This window comes from Rutidosis leptorrhynchoides, chromosome 4, assembly GCF_046630445.1.
Source record: "Rutidosis leptorrhynchoides isolate AG116_Rl617_1_P2 chromosome 4, CSIRO_AGI_Rlap_v1, whole genome shotgun sequence".
Taxonomy (NCBI): Eukaryota; Viridiplantae; Streptophyta; class Magnoliopsida; order Asterales; family Asteraceae; genus Rutidosis; species Rutidosis leptorrhynchoides.
In genome coordinates this window covers 17,296,911-17,310,979 of record NC_092336.1, presented here as the reverse complement: position 1 = coordinate 17,310,979, position 14,069 = coordinate 17,296,911, and positions in this window count along the sequence as shown.

Below are 14,069 nucleotides of genomic sequence, written 5' to 3'. Positions count from 1 at the left end.
CCCTCGTCCCTTTGATGACGTTACAACACGCTGTCTTATCAACGGCCATAACGGTTATGTTGCACAAGACCAAGGATGGGAAGTAGTCCTAGTAAAACCAGAATGCATGACTTGTTTCTGGACGTATGAATTACGTGTCTTTATTGCCTTTGCTGAACGACTTGTGTACTAGCTAGAATTGTCTTCACAACTATGTTGTATCAAAGTTATTGTGTGCTATATTTCATGCTTTATGTAAAATAAGCGGTATTGTAAGTTTGTAAAATATTGTATAAAAGTTTGAACGTGAAATATTATTATAATCAGTTTTTCATATAGAATTGTAGTAGTTGAATTGTATATTAGCTACTAAGTATGAACTTAACGGGTAGGTACTACCCGAATTTAAACTTATAAAACGCTAATATGAAGAAAAAGCTTTTATAAATGAGTTCATATTATGCTACGAAATACTATTAACTACTCTTAATATTCTGTATGATTAACTTGTTCCATTTAACTATTTTGAAGGAAATGGCACCGACTACTCGACACACCGTGAATATGAATGAAGAGGAATTCCGTACTTTTCTAGCTTCAAACATAGCCGCAGTACAGGCTGCGCTACATACCAACAATAACCTTGGATCTAGCAGTACAGGAAATCGTGTAGGATGCACCTACAAAGAATTCACTGCCTGCAAACCTTTGGAATTTGATGGAACCGAAGGACCGATAGGATTGAAACGGTGGACCGAGAAGGTTGAATCGGTGTTTGCCATAAGTAAGTGTACTGAATAGGACAAAGTGAAGCACGCTACGCATACCTTCACAGGTTCTGCGTTAACATGGTGGAATACCTATCTAGAGCAAGTGGGACAAGATGATGCGTACGCACTACCGTGGTCAGCATTCAAGCACTTGATGAACGAGAAGTACCGTCCCAGAACCGAGGTCAATAAGCTCAAGACAGAACTTAGAGGGTTACGAACCCAAGGATTTGATATTACCACGTACGAAAGATGATTCACAGAATTGTGCCTATTGTGTCCGGAAGCATTCGAAGATGAGGAAGAGAAGATCGACGCGTTTGTGAAAGGATTATCGGAAAGAATCCAAGAAGATATAAGTTCACACGAGCCCGCCTCCATACAACAGGCATGTAGAATGGCTCACAAACTAGTGAACCAGATTGAAGAAAGAATTAAAGAACAGACTGTTGAAGAGGCCAATGTGAAGCAAGTCAAAAGAAAGTGGGAGGAAAACGGTGATAAGAATCACCAATACAACAACAACAGCAATTACAACAATAATCGCAACAATTATCCCAACAATCGCAACATCAATCGCAACTACAACAAACGGCCCAACAACAACAACAACAACAACAACAGCAACTACAACAATCATCCCAACAACAATAATAACCGCAACAATAACAACAATCAGAAGCAGCTATGCCAAAGGTGTGAAAAGAATCACTCGGGGTTCTGCACCAAATTTTGCAACAAGTGTAAAAGAAATGGTCATAGCGCGGTGAAGTGTGAGGTCTACGGACCAGGGGTTAATAGAACGAAAGGAACAAATGGTGTCGGAACGAGTAATGGCGGAGCAAGTAGTGTCAGAGCAAGTTATGCCAATGTAGTTTGTTATAAATGTGGAAAACCAGGCCACATTATTAGAAATTGCCCGAACCAGGAGAACACGAATGGACAAGGCCGTGGAAGAGTTTTCAATATTAATGCGGTAGAGGCACAGGAAGACCCGGAGCTTGTTACGGGTACGTTTCTTATTGACAATAAATCTGCTTACGTTTTATTTGATTCGGGTGCGGATAGAAGCTATATGAGTAGAGATTTTTGTGCTAAATTAAGTTGTCCATTGACGCCTTTGGATAGTAAATTTTTACTCGAATTAGCAAATGGTAAATTAATTTCAGCAGATAATATATGTCGGAATCGAGAAATTAAACTGGTTAGCGAAACATTTAACATTGATTTGATACCAGTAGAGTTAGGGAGTTTTGATGTGATAATCGGTATGGACTGGTTGAAAGAAGTGAAAGCGGAGATCGTTTGTTACAAAAATGCAATTCGCATTATACGAGAAAAAGGAAAACCCTTAATGGTGTACGGAGAAAAGGGCAACACGAAGCTACATCTTATTAGTAATTTGAAGGCACAAAAACTAATAAGAAAAGGTTGCTATGCTGTTCTAGCACACGTCGAGAAAGTACAAACTGAAGAAAAGAGCATCAATGATGTTCCCATTGCAAAAGAATTTCCCGATGTATTTCCGAAAGAATTACCGGGATTACCCCCACATCGATCCGTTGAATTTCAAATAGATCTTGTACCAGGAGCTGCACCAATAGCTCGTGCTCCTTACAGACTCACACCCAGCGAGATGAAAGAACTGCAAAGCCAATTACAAGAACTTTTAGAGCGTGGTTTCATTCGACCAAGCACATCACCGTGGGGAGCTCCTGTTTTGTTTGTCAAGAAGAAAGATGGTACATTCAGGTTGTGTATCGACTACCGAGAGTTGAACAAACTTACCATCAAGAACCGCTACCCACTACCGAGAATCGACGACTTATTTGATCAACTACAAGGCTCGTCTGTTTATTCAAAGATTGACTTACGTTCCGGGTATCATCAAATGCGGGTGAAAGAAGATGATATTCCAAAGACTGCTTTCAGAACACGTTACGGTCATTACGAGTTTATGGTCATGCCGTTTGGTTTAACTAATGCACCAGCTGTGTTCATGGACCTTATGAACCGAGTGTGTGGACCATACCTTGACAAGTTTGTCATTGTTTTCATTGATGACATACTTATTTACTCAAAGAATGACCAAGAACACGGTGAACATTTGAGAAAGGTGTTAGAAGTATTGAGGAAGGAAGAATTGTACGCTAAGTTTTCAAAGTGTGCATTTTGGTTGGAAGAAGTTCAATTCCTCGGTCACATAGTGAACAAAGAAGGTATTAAGGTGGATCCGGCAAAGATAGAAACTGTTGAAAAGTGGGAAACCCCGAAAACTCCGAAACACATACGCCAGTTTTTAGGACTAGCTGGTTACTACAGAAGGTTCATCCAAGACTTTTCCAGAATAGCAAAACCCTTGACTGCATTAACGCATAAAGGGAAGAAATTTGAATGGAATGATGAACAAGAGAAAGCGTTTCAGTTATTGAAGAAAAAGCTAACTACGGCACCTATATTGTCATTGCCTGAAGGGAATGATGATTTTGTGATTTATTGTGATGCATCAAAGCAAGGTCTCGGTTGTGTATTAATGCAACGAACGAAGGTGATTGCTAATGCGTCTAGACAATTGAAGATTCACGAACAAAATTATACGACGCATGATTTGGAATTAGGCGCGGTTGTTTTTGCATTAAAGACTTGGAGGTACTACTTATATGGGGTCAAAAGTATTATATATACCGACCACAAAAGTCTTCAACACATATTTAATCAGAAACAACTGAATATGAGGCAGCGTAGGTGGATTGAATTATTGAATGATTACGACTTTGAGATTCGTTACCACCCGGGGAAGGCAAATGTGGTAGCCGATGCCTTGAGCAGGAAGGACAGAGAACCCATTCGAGTAAAATCTATGAATATAATGATTCATAATAACATTACTACTCAAATAAAGGAGGCGCAACAAGGAGTTTTAAAAGAGGGAAATTTAAAGGATGAAATACCCAAAGGATCGGAGAAGCATCTTAATATTCGGGAAGACGGAACCCGGTATAGGGCTGAAAGGATTTGGGTACCAAAATTTGGAGATATGAGAGAAATGGTACTTAGAGAAGCTCATAAAACCAGATACTCAATACATCCTGGAACGGGGAAGATGTACAAGGATCTCAAGAAACATTTTTGGTGGCCGGGTATGAAAGCCGATGTTGCTAAATACGTAGGAGAATGTTTGACGTGTTCTAAGGTCAAAGCTGAGCATCAGAAACTATCAGGTCTACTTCAACAACCCGAAATCCCAGAATGGAAATGGGAAAACATTACCATGGATTTCATCACTAAATTGCCAAGGACTGCAAGTGGTTTTGATACTATTTGGGTAATAGTTGATCGTCTCACCAAATCAGCACACTTCCTACCAATAAGAGAAGATGACAAGATGGAGAAGTTAGCACGACTGTATTTGAAGGAAGTCGTCTCCAGACATGGAATACCAATCTCTATTATCTCTGATAGGGATGGCAGATTTATTTCAAGATTCTGGCAGACATTACAGCAAGCATTAGGAACTCGTCTAGACATGAGTACTGCCTATCATCCACAAACTGATGGGCAGAGCGAAAGGACGATACAAACGCTTGAAGACATGCTACGAGCATGTGTTATTGATTTCGGAAACAGTTGGGATCGACATCTACCGTTAGCAGAATTTTCCTACAACAACAGCTACCATTCAAGCATTGAGATGGCGCCGTTTGAAGCACTTTATGGTAGAAAGTGCAGGTCTCCAATTTGTTGGAGTGAAGTGGGGGATAGACAGATTACGGGTCCGGAGATTATACAAGAAACTACCAAGAAGATCATCCAAATTCAACAACGGTTGAAAACCGCCCAAAGTCGACAAAAGAGCTACGCTGACATTAAAAGAAAAGATATAGAATTTGAAATTGGAGAGATGGTCATGCTTAAAGTTGCACCTTGGAAAGGCGTTGTTCGATTTGGTAAACGAGGGAAATTAAATCCAAGGTATATTGGACCATTCAAGATTATTGATCGTGTCGGACCAGTAGCTTACCGACTAGAGTTACCTCAACAACTCGCGGCTGTACATAACACTTTCCACGTCTCGAATTTAAAGAAATGTTTTGCTAAAGAAGATCTCACTATTCCGTTAGATGAAATCCAAATCAACGAAAAACTTCAATTCATCGAAGAACCCGTCGAAATAATGGATCGTGAGGTTAAAAGACTTAAGCAAAACAAGATACCAATTGTTAAGGTTCGATGGAATGCTCGTAGATTACCCGAGTTCACCTGGGAGCGTGAAGATCAGATGAAGAAGAAATACCCGCATCTATTTCCAGAAGATTCGTCAACACCTTCAACAGCTTAAAATTTCGGGACGAAATTTATTTAACGGGTAGGTACTGTAGTGACCCGAACTTTTCCATGTTTATATATATTAATTGAGATTGATATTTACATGATTAAATGTTTCCAACATGTTAAGCAATCAAACTTGTTAAGACTTGATTAATTGAAATATGTTTCATATAGACAATTGACCACCCAAGTTGATCGGTGATTCACGAACGTTAAAACTTGTAAAAACTATATGATGACATATATATGGATATATATATATATAGTTAACATGATACTATGATAAGAAAACATATCATAAAGTATATTAACAATGAACTACATATGTAAAAACAAGACTACTAACTTAATGATTTTTAAACGAGACATATATGTAACGATTATCGTTGTAAAGACATTTAATGTATATATATCATATTAAGAGATATTCATACATGATAATATCATGATAATATAATAATTTAAAATCTCATTTGATATTATAAACATTGGGTTAACAACATTTAACAAGATCGTTAACCTAAAGGTTTCAAAACAACACTTACATGTAACGACTAACGATGACTTAACGACTCAGTTAAAATGTATATACATGTAGTGTTTTAATATGTATTTATACACTTTTGAAAGACTTCAATACACTTATCAAAATACTTCTACTTAACAAAAATGCTTACAATTACATCCTCGTTCAGTTTCATCAACAATTCTACTCGTATGCACCCGTATTCGTACTCGTACAATACACAGCTTTTAGATGTATGTACTATTGGTATATACACTCCAATGATCAGCTCTTAGCAGCCCATGTGAGTCACCTAACACATGTGGGAACCATCATTTGGCAACTAGCATGAAATATCTCATAAAATTACAAAAATATGAGTAATCATTCATGACTTATTTACATGAAAACAAAATTACATATCCTTTATATCTAATCCATACACCAACGACCAAAAACACCTACAAACACTTTCATTCTTCAATTTTCTTCATCTAATTGATCTCTCTCAAGTTCTATCTTCAAGTTCTAAGTGTTCTTCATAAATTCCAAAAGTTCTAGTTTCATAAAATCAAGAATACTTTCAAGTTTGCTAGCTCACTTCCAATCTTGTAAGGTGATCATCCAACCTCAAGAAATCTTTGTTTCTTACAGTAGGTTATCATTCTAATACAAGGTAATAATCATATTCAAACTTTGGTTCAATTTCTCTAACTATAACAATCTTATTTCAAGTGATGATCTTACTTGAACTTGTTTTCGTGTCATGATTCTGCTTCAAGAACTTCGAGCCATCCAAGGATCCATTGAAGCTAGATCCATTTTTCTCTTTTCCAGTAGGTTTATCCAAGGAAATTAAGGTAGTAATGATGTTCATAACATCATTCGATTCATACATATAAAGCTATCTTATTCGAAGGTTTAAACTTGTAATCACTAGAACATAGTTTAGTTAATTCTAAACTTGTTCACAAACAAAAGTTAATCCTTCTAAATTGACTTTTAAAATCAACTAAACACATGTTCTATATCTATATTATATGCTAACTTAATGACTTAAAACCTGGAAACACGAAAAACACCGTAAAACCGGATTTACGCCGTCGTAGTAACACCGCGGGCTGTTTTGGTTAGTTAATTAAAAACTATGATAAACTTTGATTTAAAAGTTGTTATTCTGAGAAAATGATTTTTATTATGAACATGAAACTATATCCAAAAATTATGGTTAAACTCAAAGTGGAAGTATGTTTTCTAAAATGGTCATTTAGACGTCGTTCTTTCGACTGAAATGACTACCTTTACAAAAATGACTTGTAACTTATTTTTCCGACTATAAACCTATAATTTTTCTGTTTAGATTCATAAAATAGAGTTCAATATGAAACCATAGCAATTTGATTCACTCAAAACGGATTTAAAATGAAGAAGTTATGGGTAAAACAAGATTGGATAATTTTTCTCATTTTAGCTACGTGAAAATTGGTAACAAATCTATTCCAACCATAACTTAATCAACTTGTATTGTATATTATGTAATCTTGAGATACCATAGACACGTATACAATGTTTCGACCTATCATGTCGACACATCTATATATATTTCGGAACAACCATAGACACTCTATATGTGAATGTTGGAGTTAGCTATACAGGGTTGAGGTTGATTCCAAAATATATATAGTTTGAGTTGTGATCAATACTGAGATACGTATACACTGGGTCGTGGATTGATTCAAGATAATATTTATCGATTTATTTCTGTACATCTAACTGTGGACAACTAGTTATAGGTTACTAACGAGGACAGCTGACTTAATAAACTTAAAACATCAAAATATATTAAAAGTGTTGTAAATATATTTTGAACATACTTTAATATATATGTATATATTGTTATAGGTTCGTGAATCAACGGTGGCCAAGTCTTACTTCCCGACGAAGTAAAAATCTGTGAAAGTGAGTTATAGTCCCACTTTTAAAATCTAATATTTTTGGGATGAGAATACATGCAGGTTTTATAAATGATTTACAAAATAGACACAAGTACGTGAAACTACATTCTATGGTTGAATTATCGAAATCGAATATGCCCCTTTTTATTAAGTCTGGTAATCTAAGAATTAGGGAACAGACACCCTAATTGACGCGAATCCTAAAGATAGATCTATTGGGCCTAACAAACCCCATCCAAAGTACCGGATGCTTTAGTACTTCGAAATTTATATCATATCCGAAGGGTGTCCCGGAATGATGGGGATATTCTTATATATGCATCTTGTTATTGTCGGTTACCAGGTGTTCACCATATGAATGATTTTTATCTCTATGTATGGGATGTGTATTGAAATATGAAATCTTGTGGTCTATTGTTATGATTTGATATATATAGGTTAAACCTATAACTCACCAACATTTTTGTTGACGTTTAAAGCATGTTTATTCTCAGGTGAATATTAAGAGCTTCCGCTGTTGCATACTAAAATAAGGACAAGATTTGGAGTCCATGTTTGTATGATATTGTGTAAAAACTGCATTCAAGAAACTGATTTCGATGTAACATATTTGTATTGTAAACCATTATGTAATGGTCGTGTGTAAACAGGATATTTTAGATTATCATTATTTGATAATCTACGTAAAGCTTTTTAAACCTTTATTTATGAAATAAAGGTTATGGTTTGTTTTAAAAATGAATGCAGTCTTTGAAAAACGTCTCATATAGAGGTCAAAACCTCGCAACGAAATCAATTAATATGGAACGTTTTTAAATAATAAGAACGGGACATTTCACATAGACACAAGGATTTATATTGGTTCGGGTAGATGTTAACTAATCCACCTTAATCCAGTCCCCGATTACACTAATCGGGATTTGTTGCTTCACTAAGCACTTTTCTCCAAACCAGATGGAGATCCGATTTACAAGTCTTCAACTTCTTTGATAGACAACAAACCTAATCTTTCTATCCCTTTGAAAGATCAACTCCAACCTAGATCAACTTGTCTTCACCTTGAACAAGTATTAATCTCCAAATAAGATTAATCAACTTCCTAAGTCCTTTAAGGAAGTAGATCACTAAGCTAGCCTATGCTTCTACTAATTGAAGTTAGTTACAAGACTTATACACTTTGCAATGATGATCCTAAGACAATACTATGACATACATTACACTAAGTAAACTCACAAGATTAATGATTTTGATTAGTAAGTTTACAACAACAAAATTCTATATCTCTAAGATCATAGAATCTTCTCTTGCTTGATCACATTTGAGTAGTAATTAGAGCCCTTGTGATCTCTGGAAATAAGCCTTTGAAATATGAAAGAGGGTCAGCTTCAAATGCTCTTTAATGTTTGCCTTTTATAGTGGGATTCAAAAAATAGCCGTTGACACACGGTTGCCTGCACGGTCGACCGTGGTGCGACCGTGCGTGCTCCAATCCAAATTTGGTATCCGTTGTATAACCGTTTGACTCAAATTTGAACACCACATTTTGGCACCTTTACTTCTTCTAGCACCTGCAAAAGAAACCAAACATCCTATACAAGTACTATATGCATGAAGTGTGTGAGATTTGGTCTTATTGCATGAAAGTGACTTATCATTCCAAAAGTGGCAAACCCAACATTCTTGGAGAAGTGTCTTGATTGATATTTTGGGAAAACTCAGTTTGGTCAAGACTTAGTTAGTCACATTAATGCATTTGATTCAATTTTAAAGACTAGTCACTATGTCATTAACTTCCTAGTTTCAATTAATCTCAAGTCATGTTCCATTTAAGTTTAGGTAGAGATTAATTGAGTGATGTCTTTATAAGATAATCATGAAGTATGTAGAGACATTAAAGTTAAGTCATTATTGAATAAGCAATCACACTTAGTTACTTAGACTAGACCAAATAGACAATTGACTATAATTTGATTGTGAACCATTTTACACTTAATTCATTGGAGTAAGTTAGTTACTTGAATCCTAACTAGTGAGCACATAGCAAACATATTAATCAAGTTGACAAGTTTATGAGTATTAAGCATATTGTCAAGTAGCAAGTAATACTCACACATAGCAAAAGATAGTTATTCTAGGATCAATCATATAGATATTTGCACAACTTATAATTCAAGCTTTTTTTTACAAGTTTAATTGCAATATAACATATTGCTTGATTAATGTGTAAGCACACATTAATGTCCAACACATGCACAAGGGAAGAGCAATCTCTGGTTGGGACTTGGTCACCATCCTAAATGTATCTAAGTGTGTTGTAGGATTACAAGTCGTTACTAGTTAACCTTGAGAGTATTGTTCCTCATTTAGCCTTAATTAATCACTAAGTTATTTCTAATAACAAATATTGTTTTAGTGACATTGGCTTAAGTGTGTTGGTACTTGATGATCATACTAAGGATGTCTAGATAAGAATTAAGATCACAAGCTATTGATTAACACTTATGTGTTATGCCTAATCTTGGTTAATTTGTCATTAATATGTCATTAGGCGTAATTAACCACAATTAGTGTTTTTATGACCAAAACTCAATTGAGTATGGAGAGGGCATCTATTCTAAGCATGTTGAGAAAGGTTTCATGAATTATATATGTCGGGAACTAGTCAAACTTTATTTGATCAAAATCGGTAACATAGAAAATTGCGGTCGCACTGCGGTTGACCGTGGTGGCGACCGTGCAACTTGTTTTTCATAAAACTGCGTTGCAATCCAGTTTGGGGTTTCACGGCTGGCTATGCGGTCAACCGTACCTCGACCGTTTATTTAGCTGATCTTTTAATTTCATTCTTTAAGGTATGTTTGACTTGGTCGTTTGCATGATAAAGTATGGATTAGTGACCTTGCGTGTTTTATGTTAAGATGTCAGTCATCACTTATGCATATGTATGTGTCATCATCAAAACATATTGTTTGGTTAATCATCTTACTTAAGTTTGTCGTTTAGTTCATTAACCAATATTCAGCCAACAGAAACTATAATCATACCAATAACGTATGACATGTACGAACTTCACCGCTACTTACGGTCACGGGATGATGTCTCAGAGTGCTTATGGGAATAAGGTTTTGGATTAAACGAAAGGTTGTAGACTAAGTCTAGCCGAAAGTTCCTGACCCCCGCATCTGGTCATCTTTTGACTTACTTGATAGCACAACGTTTTGGGCGAGGTTGTACAATATCTAAACTTGATTATAATAAACACAAACTTGATTGACAACTTAATAACTCATAAAATTCTTATGAACTCTTACTTGTCGGATTGAACAAACTAATGACCAAACTTATATCTCTAGGTTGAGATCCCGGTCGTATACTCCCGTTCATTCTTCTGTTTCGTGGAATAACTTCATCTGCAGTTAAGGTGAACTTCATAGCCCCATTTTTACTATTTCTTAAATTGATTTACAAACTTTGGTGTGAGACACATGCTTGCTTTTAAACTGTTTTACGCTTTAGACACAAGTACTCAAACTATAAATGTGCTGCCATGTTATGTTTCATGCTAAATCTCTACCTTGATATCGTTAGTTGCTACGTATAAACACAAACTTAATTATTGTATTTCAATAAAAAAAAACATTCTTTACTTCTGAAACTTTCTTTCTTTAACAAGCTTTGACATTGTAAGGTACAATTGCTAAATTAAATAAACCTTTCTCGTGTATTATTATTTAAATAAAATATGGAATAAAATCAAATTAGTATAACTAGATTGCAGAGTAGTAAAGTTTTGTGAAATAAAAAGGACAAAACTGCTCATTTCGTCTTTGTGTTTTTCACTTCTTGCCCGTTTCATCCTTGTGTTTTATTTTCTGCATTTTTCATCTTTAAAAGCATTTTAAAGTCCCAATTTCATCCCTCACTCTAACGAAGGTTAACTGAGTTCGTTAAAACTATTCACAGAGACTATCCGCGTAACCTTTAACTAATTAAATTACAAAAATCATTTCATTCTTTCTTTTATTATGTCTGGTTCAAAACCTTCAAATAATTCACTCATATCATTAAAAATATTATGAAAAGGGCCGGCCAATGTGGAAGGCATGAAGTGAATAATAAGCAGAAGGATCAAACTGCAATTAAAATAATCCAAAATCACCTAATCCAAAATCAAGATAACGTAATCCAAAATCATTTCATTAGCTCAAGATAACCTAATCAGATGATAACCTAATCCAAAATCGTTTCATTAGTTCACGATAACCTAAGCAGAAACCGTTTCATTAGCTCAAGATAACCTAATCCAAAATCAGACGATCAATTTTTAACGCCGGAGTACTAGGAGCATTCTTTATTGTCATCTTGTTTATTTCCCTGATTACATCAGAAGAGGTCAATTTTATGGTAATACACTAATAATACCTATTTAAGCTAGTCATGTTAATAAAGCTTACTAAGAATATTATCTCAGATTAATCAGTCCATTTCGTATACACATTCAACTCATCACATAATATAAGTGTGTATATATATATATATATATATATATATATATATATATATATATATATATATATATATATATATATATATATATATATATATATATATATATATAAAAGGTTCGAAATAAATTGTTCCCTAAATTTCAAATTCTCGAAGTCTAATTTCACAATATTTCAAGCTGATTTTGCAGATTTTAAAGAGGAAATGAGAGACGATTTCCTATATCATTTCGTTTATACAAGAGCAGTTAACTTATTCAAAATCAAACACTAAAAAGAGTGGTCTACTTACCAAAAATCAAGTATATTTGGTAAAACTTTCAATCGTTCAATTTCTATATGAAGGTTTTGAAATGCCAATGAATTGATTTTTGTAGTTTAATTAGTTTAAGATTACGTAGATAGTCACTGTGAATAGTTTTAACGAACTCAGTTAAACTTCGTTGGGATGAGGATGAAATTGGAACTTTAAAGTGCTTTTAAGGATGAAAAATATAGAAAACAAAACACATGGATTAAACGGACCAAAAGTGAAAAATACAGGGATGAAATGGACAATTTAGTCAATAAAAAACGAAAAGTAATAAACCCTAAATTGGGGGTTTAATGAAGAATGAGACGAAAGATAAATTACTTTTAATGGGGTCATTTGATGAAGAAGGTGGATGGTTGTTGAAGCTAAGCTCTTCGATTTCATCACCTGATGACTCATCCTCCAGTTTTCGTTTCTTCGCTCCTTCACCCACCATTTTATCTTCCTTTATACGTACAGTATTATTTTACTCCGTATTATGTAAATGCTCCATCGTTATTTATAAATTTGCAATTCCTTTAACCGCATTCTCAAGATTAGGGTTTGCATGGGTCGGGTTTGGGCCATATAGATCTAGGTAATCCAGACTCCAATTCGATTAAGAAACTTTGTCCCATACCTGGATTCAGCGGCGGAACTTGAACTCGGATACAGGTGGGGCGGGTGTAAATTTTTTTTAAATATTTCATATTCAGCAGGTTCGAACACTAAAAAAAACCTTAATTTTTATTAAAAAAAAAATTTAGTGTAATATTTTTGTTCCGTAAAATCCAGGGTGGACGGATACCCACCTTGGGTTACCCTATGTTCCACCTCTGCCTAGATTTATATCATCCATGTAGGTTAACAAGTTTCCCAACTGCCCTTTGTTACTAACTAGTTTTTTTTTTTTTTTTGTCTTTTTTTCTGAAAAAACGAATACTCATATAGAAACGAGGTCGTTTTTCAAATAGAAACGCCCTCAACAGAGAATACAAATAACATGAGGAAACGGGGAAGCTCGCACCTGAAAAACAACAATCTACACAAAAACTATCTATAAACGAGGCTCCCTAAGATCCCAAAAAAAACTACAAACAAATTAATCAAACAAAAACCGAGAAAAGACATGGAATTACAAGGAAAGAAACCAAACGAAGAGCATAAGACGGACCACAACAATCAACTTCGAGGACCTGCCCTTTTCAATTTTCCATTAACCGCCTCTTTCAAAGAATTCTTCCCAGACCGATTCTCAATCTTGTAAGATAACACATTAGCGGATCCTTCACCCTGCGGAATCTCCCCGGCCAAACGTGTCATCATAACATCAAATGCCGCAAAAGCCTCTACAGACATATTTCATCTCCCGTTTGCTGATAAGCTGCCATCTCTTCCGTCCTGAGGACCCATATACAAGTTTTAAATTGTGTCCCCGTAGTCCAAGACGTCAATGTTATCTTTAAGCTTAAAAGCACCCGAAGTAAAAGCCTCATTCCCTTTCTTTCTTGACCTTGGATTAGCAACACTAAGTAGATATCTAGAAACATCTCTATTCATAACATACCACGCTTTACAAAAACCGTCACACGAGGGAACCTCACAATCACAATAACATCTTCCACTAAGACTGATCAAAACCGGTTTAGGCCTTTCAACGTTCGATTCAACATTTATTTTTGCCAACAATTCTTCCTTCTTTTTCTTTCTTCCTTTTTCAATCGATCAAATTTA